Genomic DNA, 21,685 nt, shown 5'->3' on the forward strand with positions numbered 1-21,685 from the left:
CGAATCGCTCGGTCAGACTGGTGACGGCGAGTGGAGCACAGATTTCGTCATCGGGGCGGGACTTCGTTCGCGCGTGGCCGAGCTCGCTTTCGCCCAGAGATCAAAGGTATGCACTCCCGCCCGATTTGCGATCACCTAGAAGCCACGTAGCAGCGATCGGGCTAGACTATGGACGACCGGAGCAAATGGTTCGCGGCGGTGCTGCCATGCGTCGTGGCCGGGGCTTACGGCTGCGTGATTCGCGGTAGGGTCCTCTCCACGTCTTTCGCCTTGTACTTATCGTAGCATAGCACCCGTCTGTTTGCAGGTCAGAGCACCTGGGCGCCGACGTTGGCCTCGCCGGCGGGCTGCGCTGCCGGGGTTCAGTTGTGCGCCGCCGTGATTGTGCTGGAGATGGGTGAGGACCTCGGAGCCGTGGGATCATGATCTAGCGTGTGGGAATGCTTACCGTGTGGGATGCGATTCGGACCCTCGATTTCGGATCTGGTGGCTTGAATGGCGTTGTGGCAAAATAGAATCCGGGGCGTAGATCTTGGATCTGACGGACAGGGGTGAGTGCGGGGGAGTAGCTCGCTCCGATCTAATCTGCTGCGTCGATGTCTAATCGGGCGGCTCGTAGTGAACGATACCCTTTCGCTGATACAATTTGCTAAAGAGTCCCTAGAATACTACTGAATAAACCCGCCGTCCCTTGCGACAGGATAATGAGTCTTAGGGATTCTTGCTCTGTAGCCCCTGACTTTTCCAGAATTTGACGCCCAGTCCAGAAAAATTAGAAATTTAGTAAAAGTGATTAGAAAATGATTTTAATATGAAAATAAATACTAGAACTTGTTTAATTCATATAAAATTCATATGAAGTCCTTTTTAGTCCATTCCAGTTCCTATAATTTTGTAAGATTATTGTTTATCAGTTAGTACCACTATTTTGACATGAAAGTCAAATTAAAATTTATATCCTATTTAATCTTGTACAAAATACATAAAACCTTAGGAAATTCATAACTTCTCTGTTTTAACTCCGATTTGATCTGTTCAAGTTGCGTTAGTCTCGTAGCAGCGCATAGATCATTATTATGCGGTATATTCTTATGTTTGGTGTGATGTTAATTTTATCTGTACCATGTTTGTTTGTATTGCTACGACTAGCGCGAGGCACGTGTCATCTGAAAGGCAAGCTGGTAACTGGAATCTCAAGTGCCAGGCAAGTTGTGCCCTTGATCACTTCTTTTACCCATTCATGTTCTTATTATTCATAATGATCTGCATAGGATAATTTTGCTGGGACCCAATAGGATACCCTAGGTTTGACTATCTTTATACCTTGTTTCACCACTGGTTTTACTACTAAAGTTTTGGGTAGTTCATGCTATTGCTTTATGTGGATTTGGGTATAGAGATATTCATCACTCATTTTATACTTGTTATTATCTGTTCATTATTTTATGTTCATGATAAGATCATTATGTTAATGGGAACATGGAGAACCACCCGGGAAAACAGTGCTACCACAAGGGTTTAATGGGACGCCCTTGGCTGATTAACTAGGAAAGCTAGTGGAGGGCTACCTTACCCGAAAGGGGCAAGGGCAGTAGGGGAGTGGTCAGTGTAGGGAGGTCCTTGGGTTGATTTTGCTGCGATGGCGGTCAGGCAAGAACCCTGCACTGGAGCTTCCTATAAACTGTAGCGGGTAGTCTGAAGCTAGTGGAACTTTGTAAAGGCCTCGTAGTGGTACCCTGCCTCGCTTCCTAGGTAGAGGTGTATGGAGTCTGATCAACTCCGTGGCAAATGGGTAACACGACTTGTGGGTAAAGATGCGCAACCTCTGCAGAGTGTAAAACTGGTATACTAGCCGTGCTCACGGTCATGAGCGGCTCGGACACTCACATGATTAAATTATGGAACTTAAACTTAACCTGTCATTTCATTGCATTTGGGATTATTTTATTATTACTTTTATTTATTATTACTATGGATTGGTATTTACTTACACTTAGTAACTGCTAATAAAATTTTGACCAACTTATAAAAGCAATGCTCAGCTTCAGCCTTTATTTCATTGATCAGCCTTACACTTCATGAACTCCCACCTTTGGTGAGTTCATGCCACATTATTCCCCATGACTTGTTGAGCTATGAACGTATGTGAGCTCACTCTTGCTGTCTCACACCCCCCCCACAGGAGAAGAACAGGTGGTCGAAGAGGAGCCGCCTAACACTGAGGAGTTCGATCTGATCTAGGTGGCGTTTCTCAGTTGACATTGGCGCCGACGATCCTTAGTTCGTTTTATGTTTATTCTTTTATTTTGTATTAAGTCTTCCGCTATGTAATAAATACTCTGATGTTTTATGACATTTATCTCTATACACTCTGTTATTATATATGTTGTCTTCTTAGCGCATGTATGAGATGCATCCGGCTTTGTCCTTTAAACCCGGGTGTGACATTGGGCAAGGTAAAGAATACAGATACCGAACTTGTCAAGTGATCAGGAGCACCTGTAGGGTTGTCTAAGGTCCGATGGACAAGGACAACTGTAGGTGGGCCTAATGACTTGGGAGGTTCCGTCACACCTCTGACGACTGTTCTGACTTCTGCGTGCACTGTAGCGTTGCAAGGGTCCATTACAGTCGACCGTTGCGCTGGATAGTCGTTGCTCTACTAGTGCACCGGACAGTCCGGTGGCACACCAGACAGTCCGGTGAATTATAGTGGAGCTCGCCCTGAAAAATCCGAGAGTGGTGAGTTTGCGATTGTACGGTCCTGGTGCACCGGACACTGTCCGATGGCACACCGGACAGTCCGGTGCGCTAGACTAGGGCACACTCAAGTTTCTTTGCTCCTTTGAATTTGATCCCCTAACGAAATGTTTATTAGTTTGAGTTGAACCTTTATGCACCTGTAGAACATATACTCTAGAGCAAACTAGTTAGTCCATTATTTGTGTTTGGCATTCAACCACCAAAATTAATTATGGGAAAAGGTTAACCCTATTTCCCTTTCAATCTCCCCCTTTTTGGTGATTGATGCCAACACAAACCAAAGCAAATATATAAAGTGCATAAATGAACTAGTTTGCATAAGGTAAGTGCATAGGTTACTTGGAATTGAACCAATATGAAAGTCTTGTTGCATATGAATAAAAGTGAATGGATTGCTTTCTTTTAGTTAACATTTTGGACCACATTTGCACCACATGTTTGTTTTTGCAAATCTTTTTCAAATTCTTTTCAAAACTCTTTTGCAAATAGTCAAAGGTATATGAATAAGATTTGTAATAAGCATTTTCAAGATTTGAAATTTCTCCCCCTGTTTCAAATGCTTTTCCTTTGACTAAACAAAAGCTCCCCCTGAATGAAATTCTCCTCTTAGCTTTCAAGAGGGTTTTCAAATAGGTACCTTAATTTTATAAGCATAGATACCAATTTGAAATTTACCAATGTGAAATTTATCTTGAGTACTACTTAAAAAATAAACATTGGTGAATACCGAATAAATCTTTTATTTCGAAAATTTTGAAATGGTGGTGGTGCTGTCCTTTGGCTTTGGGGTCCTTTTGCTTTGGGCTTAATATTTTCTCCCCCTTTGGCATTAAGCGCCAAAAATGGAGAATGTGGAGCCCTTTGATATTTTCTCCCCCTTTGGTAAACAATATAAGAGTGAAAGATTATACCAAATTTGGAGAGATGGCGGAATACCGGCAAAGGGTAAGTAATACCGATGGAGTTGAGTGGAAGCGTCGTCTTTACCGAATACTCCATTTCCCTTTCAATCTAAGACTAACACAAGAAATACTCATGGAGACACATTAGTCTTAGCTTTGGCACAAGAAGAATAAGAAATATGTATATGTACCAAATGAAAGAGATATGATCAAAGGTATATAAATGAGCTATGTGTGCAATGTTTCAATCAAAATTCCGAGAATCAAGTATATTTAGCTCATTCCTAAGTTTGCTAAAGGTTTTCTCATCTAATGGCTTGGTGAAGATATCGGCTAATTGATCTTTGGTGTTAATATAAGCTATTTCGATATCCCCCTTTGTTGGTGATCCCTCAGAAGTGATACCGAATATCTATGTGCTTAGTGCGACTGTGTTAAACGGGATTCTCCGCCATGCGGATAGCACTCTCATTGTCACATAGGAGAGGGACTTTGCTCAATTTGTAGCCATAGTCCCTGAGGGTTTGCCTCATCCAAAGTAATTGCACACAACAATGGCCTGCGGCAATATACTCGGCTTCGATGGTGGAAAGAGCTACTGAGTTTTGTTTCTTTGAAGCCCAAGACACCAGGGATCTCCCCAGAAACTGACAAGTCCCTGATGTGCTCTTCCTATCAATTTTACACCCTGGCCAATCGGCATCAGAATATCCTATTAAATCAAATGTGGATCCCTTGGGGTACCAAAGCCCAAACTTAGGAGCGTAAACTAAATATCTCATGATTCTTTTCACGGCTCTAAGGTGAACTTCCTTAGGATCGGCTTGGAACCTTGCACACATGCATACGGAAAGCATAATATCCGGTCGAGATGCACATAAATAGAGTAAAGATCTTATCATCGACTGGTATACCTTTTGATCTACGGATTTACCTCCCGTGTCGAGGTCGAGATGCCCATTAGTTCCGATGGGTGTCTTGATGGGTTTGGCATCCTTCATTCCAAACTTCTTAAGAATGTCTTGAACGTACTTGGTTTGGCTGATGAAGGTGCCATCTTAGAGTTGCTTGATTTGAAATCCTAAGAAATATCTCAACTCCCCATCATAGACATCTCGAATTTTTGAACCATGATCCTACTAAACTCTTCACAAGTAGATTTGTTAGTAGACCCAAATATGATATCATCAACATAAATTTGGCATACAAACAATTCATTTGCAACAGTTTTAGTAAAGAGAGTAGGATCGGCCTTGTCGACTTTGAATCCATTAGTGATTAGAAAATCTTGCATGCATTCATACCATGCTCTTGGGGCTTGCTTTAGCCCATAAAGCGCCTTTGAGAGTTTATAAACATGGTTAGGGTACTCACTATCTTCAAAGCCGGGAGGTTGCTCAACATAGACCTCTTCCTTGATAGGTCCATTGAGGAAGGCACTTTTCACGTCAATTTGATAGAGCTTAAAGCCATGGTAAGTAGCATAGGCAAGTAATATGCGAATTGACTCAAGCCTAGCTACAAGTGCATAAGTTTCATCGAAATCCAAACCTTTGACTTGTGAATAACCTTTGGCCACAAGTCGGGCTTTGTTCCTTATCACCACACCATGCTCATCTTGCTTGTTGCGGAATACCCACTTGGTACCTACAATATTTTGATTAGGACGTGGAACTAAATGACATACCTCATTCCTTGTGAAGTTGTTGAGCTCCTCTTGCATTGCCATCACCCAATCTGAATCTCTTAATGCATCCTCTACCCTGTATGGCTCAATAGAGGAAACAAAAGAGTAACGTTCACAAAAATGTGCGACTCGAGATCGAGTAGTTACCCCCTTATGAATATCACCAAGAATGGAGTTGACGGGGTGATCTCTTTGAATCGCCTGGTGGACGCATAGGTGTGGTGGTCTTTGACCCTAAATTTCCTGCTCATCTTCCTTGTCCTTATCATCGTTATCTCCCCCTTGATCATTGTTCTCCTCTTGAGGTGGCTCATCCTCTTGATCTTCATTCTCGTCATCTTGAGCCTGTTCCTCATCTTGGGTTGGTAGAGATACTTGATTTGAAGATGACGATTGATCTTGTGCTTGTGTAGGCTCTTCGGATTCCTTAGGACACATATCCCTAATGGACATGTTCCTTAGCGCGACACACAGAGCCTCTTCATCATCTAGCTCATCAAGATCAACTTGCTCCACTTGGGAGCCATTAGTCTCATCAAACACAATGTCATAAGAAACCTCAACTAATCCAGTGGATTTGTTGAAGACTCTATATGGCCTTGTGTTTGAATCATATCCTAGTAAAAAGCCTTCTACAACCTTAGAAGCAAATTTAGATTTTCTACCTCTTTTAACAAGAATAAAACATTTGCTTCCAAAGACTCTAAAATATTAAACATTGGGCTTTTTACCAGTGAGGAGTTTGTAAGATGTCTTCTTGAGGATTCGGTGAAGATATAACCGGTTGATGGAGTAACAGGCGGTGTTAATCACCTTGGCCCAAAACCGGTCCAGTGTCTTGTATTCATCAAGCATGGTCCTTGCCATGTCCAGTAGAGTTCTATTCTTCCTCTCCACTACACCATTTTGTTGAGGTGTGTAGGGAGAAGAGAACTCATGCTTGATGCCTTCATCCTTAAGGAAGCCTTCGATTTGTGAGTTCTTGAACTCCGTCCCATTGTCGCTCCTTATCTTTTTTATCCTTAAGCCGAACTCATTTTGAGCCCGTCTCAAGAATCCCTTTAAGGTCTCTTGGGTTTGAGATTTTTCCTGCAAAAAGAGCACCCAAGTGAAGCGAGAATAATCATCCATAATAACTAGATAGTACTTACTCCCACCGATGCTTATGTAAGCTATCGGTTCGAATAAATCCATGTGGAGTAGCTCGAGCGGCCTGTCCGTTGTCATGATGTTCTTGTGTGGATGATGAGCGCCAACTTGCTTTCCTGCTTGACATGCGCTACAAACCCTGGCTTTCTCAAAATAAACATTTGTTAGTCCCAAAATGTGTTCTCCCTTTAGAAGTTTGTCAAGATTCTTCATCCCAACATGGGCAAGTCGGCGATGCCAGAGCCAACCCATATTAGTCTTAGCAATTAAACAAGTGTTGAGTTCAGCTTCATTAAAATTTACCAAGTATAGCTGACCCTCTAACACTCCCTTAAATGCTACTGAATCATCACTCCTTCTAAAGACAGTAACACCTACATCTGTAAATAGACAGTTGTAGCCCATATTACATAATTGAGAAACTGAAAGCAAGTTATAATCTAAAGAATCTACAAGAAAAACATTGGAAATAGAATGGTCAGGTGATATAGCAATTTTACCAAGTCCTTTGACCAAACCTTCATTTCCATCCCCGAATGTGATAGCTCGTTGGGGATCTTCGTTTTTCTCATAGGAGGATGAAAGTCGCCTAGAGGGGGGGTGAATAGGGCGAAACTGAAATTCTCAAAAATAATCACAACTACAAGCCGGGTTAGCGTTAGAAATATAATCGAGTCCGCGAGAGAGGGCACAAAACAAATCGCAAGCGAATAAGAAGTGAGACACGCGGATTTGTTTTACCGAGGTTCGGTTCTCGCAAACCTACTCCCCGTTGAGGAGGCCACAAAGGCCGGGTCTCTTTCAACCCTTACCCTCTCTCAAACGGTCCTTCGGACCGAGTGAGCTTTCTCTTCTCAATCACTTGGAACACAAAGTTCCCACAAGGACCACCACAAGATTGGTGTCTCTTGCCTCAATTACAAGTGAGTTTGATCGCAATGAAGAATCAAGAAAGAAGAAAGCAATCCAAGCGCAAGAGCTCGAAAGAACACAAGCAAATCTCTCTCTCTAATCACTAGGGAGTTGTGTGGAATTTGGAGAGGATTTGATCTCTTTTGTGTGTCTAGAATTGAATGCTAGAGCCCTTGTAAGTAGTTGGGAAGTGGAAAACTTGGATGACTTGAATGTGGGGTGGTTGGGGTATTTATAGCCCCAACCACCAAACTAGCCGTTTGGTGAGGCTGTCTGTTCGATGGCGCACCGGACAGTCCGGTGCACACCGGACATGTCCGGTGCGACAGCCACGTCACCAAAGCCGTTGGGGTCGACCGTTGGAGCTCTGTCTTCTAGGCCCGCCTGGATGTCCGGTGGCGCACCGGACATGCACTGTAGATTGTCCGGTGCGCCAGCATGGGTGTGCCTGACCTCTGCGCGCGTAGCGCGCGCATTTAATGCGTCGCAGGTAGCCGTTGGCGCCGAAATAGTCGTTGCCCCACTGTTGCACCGGATAGTCCGGTGTACACCGGACAGTCCGGTGAATTATAGCGGAGTCGCCTCTGGAAATTCCCAAAGGTGATGAGTTCGAAGTCTGAGTCCTCTGGTGCACCGGGCATGTCCGGTGGCACACCGGACAGTCCGGTGCGCCAAATCAGAGGTGCCTTCGGTTGTCCCTTGCTCCTTTGTTTGAACCCAATACTTGGTCTTTTTATTGGCTAAGTGTGAACCTTTTGCACCTGTACAACTTATACACTAGAGCAAACTAGTTAGTCCAAATATATTTGTGTTGGGCAATTCAACCACCAAAATTAATTAAGGACTAGGTGTAAGCCTAATTCCCTTTCAATCTCCCCCTTTTTGGTGATTGATGCCAACGCAAACCAAAGCAAATATAAAAGTGCATAATTGAACTAGTTTGCAAAATGTAAGTGCAAAGGTTGCTTGGAATTGAGCCAATATAAATACTTACATGATGTGCATGGATTGTTTCTGTAACACCCCTGGTGTTACTATAACTAAAACTTAAGCATGGCATCATAAGCATTGACATTGCATATGTTTGACACACCTAGAGTGCATTCACTAGGCAAAAATTTCAAACAAGTTGTATTGTTTCAAGTGTTTTTGCAAATAGCACCCTGGTTTAGGAACTTAACCCTAAATAGGGATTAAAGGGGTAAAACTTAACCCAAGTTAAGAAAACCTAAAGCTTAAGGGTAAAAGTCATAAAATGACCCCAAGAATAAACTTGAATCACTTTTATACCCCTGGGATACCAGAAACCCTAGTTGGAACCCTGGAAAAACTATAAAACTAAACCCTAGGGGCTTATGTGCAAAAGTGATGAACTTTTGGGCTAAAGTGCAAAAACCAAGCTAAATAAGTATTTTAAGTCATTTGGTTCACAAATATGTGGACTTGTGAGCCAAATCCTGAGTTTTGGACTTATTTGCAAAAGAGTCTCATTTATACCCTTTTGACTAAGTCTAATTTCAGTGTATTGTGCTCATCTTTGTGACCTTGTAACTTCTAAACAAAGGAGATTTTGCCCTAGGCTACCACATCAAGTTTGTAGCTCAATCATAGGAGAGCAACTTTGCTTAAGGTTGTAAGCTCACTTGTTAAGGAAAAACCAGAGATATTTAAGCCTGAAGTCAGGCTGTCAGACTGGCTTGGTCTGAACTTTCAGACTAATAATGAACTGACATCAACTTCAAGCCTAGATTCAAGCATGATCCAATGAGTTTTTGTGGCAGCATCATATGGCAATATTGTAGAGGGTATGTTGCTTTACAACTTTGATGCAGATTTTGGGTTAAGTTGCCATTCAAAATTAAGAGAAAACTAAGCTTCAAAAGGCTCTGTCAGGCGTCTGAACTGAACTTCACCATGGTACAGTGTCTCTGGTGGATTAGAACGCCAGTGCGGCTGTCTTCACCGCCGGCGACCTGGCCGCGCCGCGATTCGTGCCAGGGTCGGGATGGTCGGGCGGCAAGCTTCTCCGTGCGAAGATCTTTTGCTCCGGGTAAGACCGCCGCGGTGGAGGGCATTAACTCTGGTTGCCACGCGGCCGTCCCTCCTCCCGGCCATGTCCGATCATCAGCGCCGGTGACCTCGGGTGCGCCACGACCGAAGCTTGTTACTGCGGGTTAGCAAGCGTGGCACCCTTAGGAGTATTCTCCCCACACCGTTTCACCGGCGACTGCCACGGTTACAGCCACCGTGTTCCTCTCTGTCTCCGGCCGCCACCGCGCTTAACCCAAATTCCCGGCCACCGCTATCGCCCCCTATAAATTGAAGCCACCATGAGCTCTGCAAGGTCATCACGCACCCAGCCACCAGATATCGTCCTCAATCATTCGCCTGAGTGCTCGAATTTTGGATTTCCCCCCAATTCGGTTTCCGCCGCCGCGATGAACACCTCCCCGTGACCAGCCCAACTCAGGTTAGTCCCAGTGTCCCAGTTGCTTGTTCTAGCGTCCTTAGACCCTCTTCAAGCTCTATGACCCACCTAATTGAGCTAGACCACCCTGGGTTGCCGTGAACGCTTGTGTTCTTCCCCGATACCCGCGGTCACCGTGGCCAGCACAACCCTGTTGATCATTAGTGAAATTAAGTTGGGGGTAAGGTTTGGGATGAGTCCAATTCCGTGTCCGTCGCTCGGGAACCCTAGTCGTTGCCCTATCCCGCCGGTCTAGGAGCTCGCCGGGCTTCGGCCGCGCTCGGCGCCGTCGTGGGCTTCCAATCGGAAATAGAAAGAAACGCAGGGGCCTTTTTGTGATCGGTCAGCGACACACAGGAATAGTGAAAAGGCTCGTTCGCTGTTAGACTAAAACGCGGGGGCCCCTGTGCAAAGTCGCCAGGGCGTGGGCGCGCGGGCGCGCTTTCCTTCTGGAACTGGGCCGCTGGGCTGAATCTGGCCCATCACTGTTGGAACATTTTCCTTTTTTCTTTTATAGCAGAGCCAAAACAATTATAGAAAAATGTAGAAAAGTCCTAAAAATATGAGACTAATTTTCCTAGGTTTGTTATTTTCCATAGTATTTAATAAAAATAAGTTTGTGATTTTTAGTGGAAGTAAGAAATTTTAGGGTATTTAAAGTGGTTAAAAATGTTGGTTATAGATTTTTAGAAAATAATTGGTAAGTCCAAAAATGCCCAAAATTTTTATATGAGTGTTATACACTATTTAGAAGCCTTGGGTAGGGTTTGAATTGATTTGGGCCTTGTTTGATCACCAAACCCCAAAACACCCCCCCTGCCCTATGAACTCCTTTACCGACTCCGGAAACCCTAAGTTCCCGGAATACCGTGAAGGAAAGTTGTACTCAAGACCTAAATAATAAGTTTATATTATCTTTGCATCCTCATGAGCATCCCATGGCATCCATTCTTATGCATGTATATGGTTATGTTAGAACACGAAGAAGAAGAAGTCACTGAAGAGGGGATACCACCATCCTCAGATCCTCAAGCAGGCAACTGCTTTTACTTCGATATTTGCGGATCCGAGGAGGACTCACTTGATAACAAAGGCAAGCCCCGGTGCATTTGCCACCCTCCTTGTTGTTTTTTAAAATCTTTCTCACTTGCTTGATGCATTAGGTGATAGGGGTTGATTGATAAAACAATTCCTGCATTACCTTCCTTGAATTTGATTACCTTCCTTGATCACCCATTTCACAAAAGATTTTAATGCTTAGTCTTGCTTTAGAAAAACAAAATGTTTTGTTTTTACAAATTATGATGTGGCAAAGGTGGGTGGGTTGTTTTCAAAGAATAAAACTTGATGGTGAATCCATCACGGCCGTGATGGATTCAACATCGGAAAAGATGTACCTCTGCCAGGTACCAACCTTTGGGATTAAATGATTAAGCTGAGACCGGGCGGGTGACTTGCACGAGAAGAGAGTCTCGGTGTAGTGTCTCCGTCTGAGTCGATTAAGGACCTTGTCGATGTAGGCTTGATGATCGAGGACCCTTTAACTGGTCACATGCCTCGTCATGGGTAAGCCTTGCCTCGGGCAGACTAAGGCCAGAATAAGATAACACGAAATGGGCGTGGAGCGGTGGCGAGAGTAGCGTGTACCCTCCGTGGCAAGAGGCTGGACGGTGGTGTATCTATGCTCTCGGTTTGCGTGAACCTGATCCGGTCTTAAGAACCCCGGTGGCGGGTTGACATATGCAAGGGTTAAGTGCTACATATGTCGTGTGATTGGAGATCCTCAGCTGAGTATAATCGATTCGGATCGCCGTACCTCCGCGGTTATGGAGACTTGGCCACTGACTTACACGTAGCATTCCACTAAAGATAAAGGGGTTTTTATTGAGAAATTGGCTAGTACAGGACCAGTGATTGAACTAGGGTAGAAAGAACTCTAGTGCAGGTAATTTTACTTAACTTGACAAATAAAATTGGATTTTTAAGGATCCACTTTAGTAAGCATTTCTGCAAAACAGGGTCTTTGAATATTGAAAAGCCTTACCTTGACTCCCACATAACCAGCATACCCTTGAGAGTCTTTTCTTTAGTCGGGTAAGACTTGCTGAGTAAATCCATACTCAGGGTTTATCCCTTCGTTGTTTTTAGGTGAGGAAGTAGCAGACTTTTGCTGCTTCTGTGCCAAGGTGGTTCCCAAAGAAGAAAAACAAGACTGAAGTGCGGGAGGACTCGGTCCTCCACTTAGGATCTTTTGCTTATAGCTTATCGGGAGGAGTTTGTGCCTCCCTTGGTTTGTATAATATTACTACTCTGCACTCACTTTTAGTTCTGGTCTGTAATAAAATAACTCAAGCTTGCTTTGAAATAAATGTAAGTTATGTAATTCGCTTCCGCATTTCTTTATCTCCGATGTTCTGTAATGTCTGCAAGACGGGTGAAACGTTCCTGGTGAGGTAAGGAAAGATACCGAGCTTGTCAAGTAGTTCAGGGGCACCTACAGGGTTGTCTGAGGTCCGTTGGACAAGGACAACTGTAGGTGGGCCTAATTACTTGGGAGGTTCCGTCACAGCTGGTATCGGAGCGTAGCCCTTCTTTGCAGATATTATGAGGCATCTTCAAAAGAATTTTCAAAAGTCTTACCTAAAAAAAATTCTTTTCTCTTCTTACCTAAGTATTCTGAAGAGTCTATCTTAAAGACCAGATAGGATGAGTGCAATGTATAGAAGGTTGAATCGACTAAGGTTGATTCTGTACTTATTCATGCATCATGCTAAGAATTATACTAATAACATTTCCCCCTTAGAAAAGATGCCGCCCCGCACAAGGCTAACGGCACGCAAGTCTACGGGACCAATTGGGGTGCCACGGCATCAACTAGCCCCTCGGCACGAAAGTAGAAGCAGTGGAAGTAATGACCCCATAGGAGACCTTGAAGCCCAAGTGAGTCGACTTCAAGCAACGCTGCAACACAGGACCAATGTTTGGATCGCAGACGGGGATAGAATCAATGAGTTAAGAAGGGACATCCGTCACCTGCAGGATCAGCTGGCTGATCGGGACTTAGCACTTGACTGGGCAGTACAGTCTCATATGCTGGCATGTGCTAAGGAAGCAAGGGCTCAGGCCCGAATTAAAGAACTTAGCTCAGCTGTTGACAACCTGCAGGTCTACTGCAATACGTTGCATGAGGAAGTCCATATACTATACTCACAATTACACCCTAGTGTGCCTGCACCCTCCGCTGAGACGGAAGCCGGACCCTCTCACGTTGCGGGACGCGTGCTGGGTGGGGAGTTAGACCTTTTTGAGCCTCCTCCTTCTTTGAGGTTGGTTGATGTCTGGACTCCCACACCTAACGATGAGGCCGCCAAAAGTAATGGAAAGCAGGAATAATGGTGTAATAGAGTAAAGTAGTGTATTGTAGGGTGTATTGTTGTATAATAGGTTGAACTTTTGTATAGTGGGTAATGTATCCTGTTATGTAATATCGAGTCTGTATCATTACTTTTATAGTAATGTAAAATGGAAGGTCTCTTTGGCATATTATGTTTATTTCAAATGTTTTGCCTCAGATGCCGACCAGGACTCGCGGACAGGACGCAACCGGAACTTCTGGGGGTCGGGATGTCACCCCAAATCCACCTCCGGTTCCACCCACGCTGGCCGAGGCAATTGCCGCCTTGGTAAACGCCACCGCCGACAATACTCGCTTCCTTAGGGAAATGGCGGGTCAACAGCAGTTCCAGCCGCAGGCAGGAAGGGGTTTTCAGCAAGGCCCCCGCGAAACTACTTATTTGGATTTCTCGGAAACCCGTCCACCCCTATTCGTCAAAGCTGAAGATCCCCTAGAAGCTGATGAGTGGATTCGGGTTATTGAACAGAAGTTTGGTCTTCTACGTTGTTCGGAAACACAGAAGCCGTTGTTCGCCGCACAACAACTCCGAGGCCCTGCCAGTACCTGGTGGGGAAATTTTGTGGCTATTCAACCTGTTAACCATCAAGTCACCTGGGATGAGTTTAAAGCAGCCTTCCGTGAGCACTACATCCCTGAAGGAGTGCTGCATATGAAACAAGAGGAATTTATGAAGTTAAAACAAGGAGGAGACACCATTAATCAGTATCTCAACAAATTTAATCACCTGTCGCAGTATGCCATCGACCAGGTGAATACTGATTTAAAGAAGAAGAACTGTTTTATGCGGGGACTGAATGATCGGCTACAAAGGAAGATGGCCACATGTATTGACCTCACCTATGCAAAGGCTGTCAGCACAGCCTTATCTGTGGAAGCAAAATACGCAAGTTCTGGGAAGAATAAGGGATTCAGTGGTGAGAGGCCTACTCAGGGCCAGGCGAAGAGGCAACGGTTCGTTATCCGGCCTTCTAGCCAAAACCGTACTTTTTCCCGTCCACCAGCATTCCCTTTCAAACAGCCCATTATTATCCGCCCCAACAATACCTCCACTCCCCCAAATCAGCCGGGTGCCCCAGGCACTCGATTCCCTGCCTTGCCTAGTTCTTCAACTGGGTGCTTTAATTGCGGCAAGTCAGGACATTTTATCAAAGACTGCCCATACCCCAAGCAAAGTCAATCCAATGCTCAGCAAGGAACTGGGAAGTCTACTCAGCCTAAGGGAAATGCTGTGGGGAGGAATACCAAGAAGACAGGGCGTGTATATTACACTCAAGTGGCTACTACACCGGAAGGAGAGCCGGTGATGATGGGTACGTTTTCCGTGGCCAGTCACCCAGCAATTATTCTTTTTGATTCTGGTGCTTCACATACATTCATTAGCAAGAAATTTGTGGAGCAACATCACATTGCATGTCATGAATCAAAAGAGGGATTTAAAATTCATTCACCTGGGGGACACATTTTTACTCGAGAAGTGGCCTATGAAGTGCCAGTAATAATGGCCGGAAGGAACTTTCCTGCTAACATGATTGTTCTGAAAGGCCAGGATATAGATGTAATTTTGGGTATGAATTGGTTAACTCAACACAAGGCAATTCTCAACACTGAATTCAGAACCGTCAGGTTGAGCTATAACCAAGAAGAAATTCTTTTATCTCTCCCCGTGACCAATCCAGCCAAAGCTTCTGGTAGAGCATACGAAGCCATTGTACCGGAGCTCAAGAACATTCCGGCAGTATGTGAGTTTCCAGATGTATTCCCGGAAGATTTGCCTGGACTGCCCCCTGAAAGAGATGTAGAATTCGTAATTGAGTTAAAGCCCGGTACGGCTCCCATCTCCCGAAGATCGTACCGTATGCCCCCTAATGAGTTGGCAGAATTGAAGATTCAATTACAAGATCTACTGAATAAGGGATTCATCCAGCCAAGCTCGTCCCCATGGGGTTGTCCCGCCATTTTTGTTAAAAAGAAGGACCAAACCTTGCGGATGTGCGTGGATTATCGACCCCTGAATGAGGTCACCATCAAGAATAAGTACCCTCTTCCAAGGATCGACATCTTATTTGATCAATTGACTGGGGCGAGGGTATTTTCCAAAATTGATCTCAGGTCGGGCTATCATCAAATCCGTATTCGGCCTGAAGATATACCGAAGACCGCGTTTACTACGCGGTATGGATTATTTGAATACCTGGTTATGTCTTTCGGGCTCACTAATGCTCCTGCCCACTTCACCTATTTGATGAACTCGGTGTTCATGCCCGAGTTGGACAAATTCGTGGTAGTCTTCATCGACGATATCTTGATATATTCTAAGAACGAGGAGGACCATGCTCAGCATCTACGGATTGTATTGACGCGCCTCAGGGAACATCAGCTATATGCCAAGTTCAGCAAGTGCGCGTTCTGGCTGGAGGAAATTCAATTTTTGGGGCACGTGTTATCGGCTAAAGGAATTGCGGTAGATCCTAGCAAGGTCAAAGATATTCTGGAGTGGAAACCCCCAACCACTGTTCATCAAGTCCGGAGTTTTCTTGGACTAGCTGGATATTATCGCAGATTCATCCCAGATTTTTCTAAGCTTGTGAAGCCAATCACAAGTTTATTGAAAAATGACATTAAGTTCAACTGGTCTTCTAAGTGTAATGAAGCCTTTGAGCAACTGAAGACACTATTGACCACTGCTCCGGTATTGGCTCAACCGGACATCACTAAGCCATTTGATGTATATTGTGATGCATCTGGCAGTGGGCTTGGCTGTGTACTGATGCAAGAAGGCCGAGTAATTGCGTATGCTTCAAGGCAGTTGCGCCGACATGAGGAGCATTATCCCACTCATGATCTGGAGCTAGCTGCTGTGGTTCATGCCCTGAAAATATGGCGTCACTATCTGCTGGGAAATATCTGTCATATATATACAGATCATAAGAGTTTGAAGTACATCTTCACCCAGTCAGAGTTAAATATGAGGCAAAGACGATGGCTTGAGCTCATTAAAGACTATGAACTGGAGATCCATTATCACCCAGGCAAAGCCAATGTGGTGGCAGATGCATTGAGTCGTAAGACTTCCTGCCACTGTCTTATGGCGAAGACCTCCGAGAACACTTTATGTCAAGAAATGGAAAAGCTAAACCTGGGGATCATCCAACAAGGGACTCTAAATCAGTTAAGGCTTGAGTCAATCATTTTGCAAAGAATAATTGATGCTCAAAAGGATAATCTGGGTATGAAGCACATTCGAGAGAAGATAAGGGCTGGAACAGCCAAATGTTTCAAGGAAGACGATCGAGGTGTGTTATGGTTTAACAACCGCATAGTAGTGCCAAAGAATGAAGAACTCCGCCAGCAAATCTTAGATGAAGCGCATCTTAGTCGCTATTCTATTCATCCGGGAAGCACTAAGATGTATCATGATCTAAAACAACACTACTGGTGGACGAAGATGAAAATTGAAATTGCACGCTATGTGGCTAAGTGTGACACTTGCAGACATGTCAAGGCCATACACATGAAAACTGCCGGTCCATTGCAGTCATTACCAATACCAACATGGAAATGGGAAGACATAAGCATGGACTTCATTGTGGGATTGCCCAGGACCGCGAAAGGGTATGACTCTATTTGGGTTATCATTGATCGACTCACAAAGATCGCCCACTTTCTCCCTGTCAAAGTAAAATATCCCGTCATTACCTATGCGGAGTTATACATTGCCCGTATTCTCAGTTTGCATGGTGTTCCAAAGACCATAGTGTCGGATCGTGGACCTCAGTTCGTATCCAAGTTTTGGGAAGAACTTCATAAATTCCTGGGTACTAAACTGATCCACAGTTCGGCCTATCATCCTCAAACCAGTGGACAAACTGAGAGAGTGAATCAAATACTTGAAGATATGCTACGGGCATGTGTCCTGGATTTCTCACTAAAATGGGATGAATGTTTACCTTTAGCGGAGTTTTCGTATAATAATAGCTACCAAGAAAGTATCAAGATGGCACCCTTTGAAGCTTTATATGGACGACGGTGTCGGACTCCGCTAAATTGGTCTGAACCTGGTGAGAGGTGCTTCTTTAGACCTGATCTGGTGAAAGAAGCCGAGGATAAAGTTCAGAAAATTATTTATAATCTGAAGAAAGCACAAGCTCGTCAGAAGAGTTATGCAGACACACGGCGAATGCCCCTATATTTCCTGAAAGGAGACTATGTCTATTTGAAGGTCTCACCAATGAAAGGTGTATCGCGTTTCGGGGTTAAAGGGAAACTTGCACCCAGGTACATTGGTCCATTCTTGGTGCTTGAGCAATGTGGACCAGTGGCATACCGACTTCAACTACCCGAAACATTGTCTGCTGTGCATAATGTGTTCCACGTGTCACAATTGAAGAAGTGTCTTCGGGTTCCTGAGCGAACCATTGAAGTGACTGATGTTGTCCTGGAACCAGATTTAACATACTCGGAACATCCTATTCGAGTTCTGGATCAAAAGGACAGGATTACCCGAAGAAAGACTCTCAAGTTCTACAAGATACAGTGGAACCAGCATTCTGAGGATGAGGCTACATGGGAAACCCAAGACTTTTTAGATAAGAATTTCCCAGGCTTTCTAGCCTCATGTAAATTGTAAAGTCTGTATAGCTGTGTAATAAAGGAATGAACCCCCACATCACCCCTGCCTTGTACCAGAAATAAAGAAATAAAAATGTGACACATTTCCTTTTCCATTACTCACCCTAGGACTTTAAATCTCGGGACGAGATTCTTTTATGGGGGGAAGGATGTAACACCCCTGGTGTTACTATAACTAAAACTTAAGCATGGCATCATAAGCATTGACATTGCATATGTTTGACACACCTAGAGTGCATTCACTAGGCAAAAATTTCAAACAAGTTGTATTGTTTCAAGTGTTTTTGCAAATAGCACCCTGGTTTAGGAACTTAACCCTAAATAGGGATTAAAGGGGTAAAACTTAACCCAAGTTAAGAAAACCTAAAGCTTAAGGGTAAAAGTCATAAAATGACCCCAAGAATAAACTTGAATCACTTTTATACCCCTGGGATACCAGAAACCCTAGTTGGAACCCTGGAAAAACTATAAAACTAAACCCTAGGGGCTTATGTGCAAAAGTGATGAACTTTTGGGCTAAAGTGCAAAAACCAAGCTAAATAAGTATTTTAAGTCATTTGGTTCACAAATATGTGGACTTGTGAGCCAAACCCTGAGTTTTGGACTTATTTGCAAAAGAGTCTCATTTATACCCTTTTGACTAAGTCTAATTTCAGTGTATTGTGCTCATCTTTGTGACCTTGTAACTTCTAAACAAAGGAGATTTTGCCCTAGGCTACCACATCAAGTTTGTAGCTCAATCATAGGAGAGCAACTTTGCTTAAGGTTGTAAGCTCACTTGTTAAGGAAAAACCAGAGATATTTAAGCCTGAAGTCAGGCTGTCAGACTGGCTTGGTCTGAATTTTCAGACTAATAATGAACTGACATCAACTTCAAGCCTAGATTCAAGCATGATCCAATGAGTTTTTGTGGCAGCATCATATGGCAATATTGTAGAGGGTATGTTGCTTTACAACTTTGATGCAGATTTTGGGTTAAGTTGCCATTCAAAATTAAGAGAAAACTAAGCTTCAAAAGGCTCTGTCAGGCGTCTGAACTGAACTTCACCATGGTACAGTGTCTCTGGTGGATTAGAACGCCAGTGCGGCTGTCTTCACCACCGGCGACCTGGCCGCGCCGCGATTCGTGCCAGGGTCGGGATGGTCGAGCGGCAAGCTTCTCCGTGCGAAGATCTTTTGCTCCGGGTAAGACCGTCGCGGTGGAGGGCATTAACTCCGGTTGCCACGCGGCCGTCCCTCCTCCCGGCCATGTCCGATCATCAGCGCCGGTGACCTCGGGTGCGCCACGACCGAAGCTTGTTACTGCGGGTTAGCAAGCGTGGCACCCTTAGGAGTATTCTCCCCGCACCGTTTCACCGGCGACTGCCACGGTTACAGCCACCGTGTTCCTCTCTGTCTCCGGCCGCCACCGCGCTTAACCCAAATTCCCGGCCACCGCTATCGCCCCCTATAAATTGAAGCCACCATGAGCTCTGCAAGGTCATCACGCACTGTCACACCCGGTTTTAGAAGGCAAACCGAATGCGAACCATGTACGTGCCAGGATCAGTTATTCATGTACACAGCAGTTACATAATATGGACATCATCACACAGTGCTCAAAATAGTATTAATAAGGGAAATAGTCGATTACATCATACGTCTGAGACGTCCATATAGTTCTTACAATAAATCAAAGTGCGGAAAAGAAACGTAGATAACGCGGCCTTCACAGGCAGCCGACTGGGGGGTTGCCGCTAACCCACACCTAGAACTCGTCGTAGTCTTGGAACTCCTGGAAGTCTCCTTCCACAGCTTCATCTTCGCCTGAGCAGTGGTTGCAATGCTGACAACCTGGGGGGGGTTTGGTGTGTAGAGCAAGGGTGAGTACACATCAACATACTCAGCAAGTATCCTGTTTGGCTGTAGTGGACTAGCTTTATGTGGGGATAAGTCAAGCAGTTGCTTTTAGTTGGTCAGGTTATTACTTACTAGTAGAAAGCCAGGTTTTAACATTAACCCAAGTTATTAGCCCAATGTATCCTTTCCAAACGGAAAGAATACCACTTACCAATACCATAACCGTAATCAGAACCATCAATCTCATTGTCACCTGTACCAAAGTATCTCTGATCAAGTATCACTAATCTCTGGAGCTCCCTTGGCCGCTCATAACCGCGAGCACGGCTGATATATCAGTTTCATAACACTCTGCAGAGGTTGTGCACTTTACCCACAAGCCGTGATTCCCTCTCTGGCCCGGGCTTGCAAGACCCTTATTCACTCCCGAGGTGAATGGCCAGGGATTCACTACGAAGCCTTTACAAAGATTCCCTGGGGCTGTAGCCACCCGTTAGGTTTCCTAAATGTACCACACTCCTCCCCAAGGGACAAATCAACCTTGGCAAAGCGAGCCGCATACACCGAGCCCCATTGACGGCACGACGGCGAAGCGAACTACACCCCGGATCCTCTAATTATTCAGCTAAGGGCACCCCATTCCACCCTCATGGTTGCACTGTTTTCCCGGGCGGTCATCCATTGAACAGGTCCTTACGGAGAGGCACTCGAGAAACCGCTCGAGTCCCCTTAAATGCCACAAGTATAATCATAAATAAGAACGGGAAAACAGCGTATCATAGATAACCACATCATGTTCATTGATTAAAGTTGAGCAATAGCATCAAACTAAGCAGTAATAATCCGACCCAAATAGGTAAACAAGGACATGGATAACAAAAAGCTAGTCAATCCTTAGGTATAAATGTGTAATGCGGGAGGTGAATTAAAGAATGATTAGGACAGAGATAGGTCAAAGGACACTTGCCTCCACCAACCGACTGCTGCTCAGGGGCTTCTCCTGCGAATTCCTCGGGCTCTTCGACCGGATCGTTCTCTATGCGAGCGCAAACATACATACATCCATCCACATATTTAATACAAAAGAACAGTACACCATACAAGGGAACAAATAAAGCGAATATGCATCAAGTATGACATTTGACATTGCATTTGTTATGGTTAGAAAGAAACGGGAAAAGGGTCTCGCAGGGGGTTAAATCTTATGCACTAACGATCAATTACAATTGGTTCTTAACAAAAGAATTCTGTTATATGCACTAATGGAAACCTAATCATTTTAAGTTGATCAACATTGCACGAGATAAACAATTAACTACATGAATCAATTAGTATAACGGAATTTTAAATTAAACTTCCTATTCCAATGGCATGAACAATGATTAACCTACCTAAAATAAAGTAACTAGGATCACAGAAAGTAAATAAAATGAAATAAAAAAATAAAAAAAACAGAGAGGGGGGGCGGTTGAACCGGCCCTAGGGGCGGTTGAACCGGCCCTGCGCAGGGGGCGCGGCCAAGGGCCAGGCGGGCGGGCCAGGCGCGGCCAGCGGCCGGCCGGGGCGCGGCTGGGGCGGCTGGGGGCTGGCCGGGGCGCCAGGGCGCGGCCGAGCGGCCGGGGGCGCCAGGGCGCGGCCGAGCGGCCGGGGCGCGGCCGAGGGCCGGCCGGGCGGCTGGGCTGCCAGGGAGAGAGGATGGGAGAGGGGAGAGGGAGAAGGAGAGGGGGGGGCTCACCGGCGTTGGGGAGCGACGGCGAGGGGCGGCCGGCAGTAGGGGGCGGCCGAGGGCGGCGGCGGCGGCTTAGGGCAGGGGCGGCGCTAGGGCAGGGGTAGGGGCGGCGGCTTAGGGTGGGGGAGAGAAAATGAGAGAAAATGAGAGGGAGGGAGAGAGAATTGGGGAAAAAGGGGAGGTGGGGGGGCGG

Source organism: Zea mays, chromosome 7, assembly GCF_902167145.1.
Source record: "Zea mays cultivar B73 chromosome 7, Zm-B73-REFERENCE-NAM-5.0, whole genome shotgun sequence".
NCBI lineage: Eukaryota > Viridiplantae > Streptophyta > Magnoliopsida > Poales > Poaceae > Zea > Zea mays.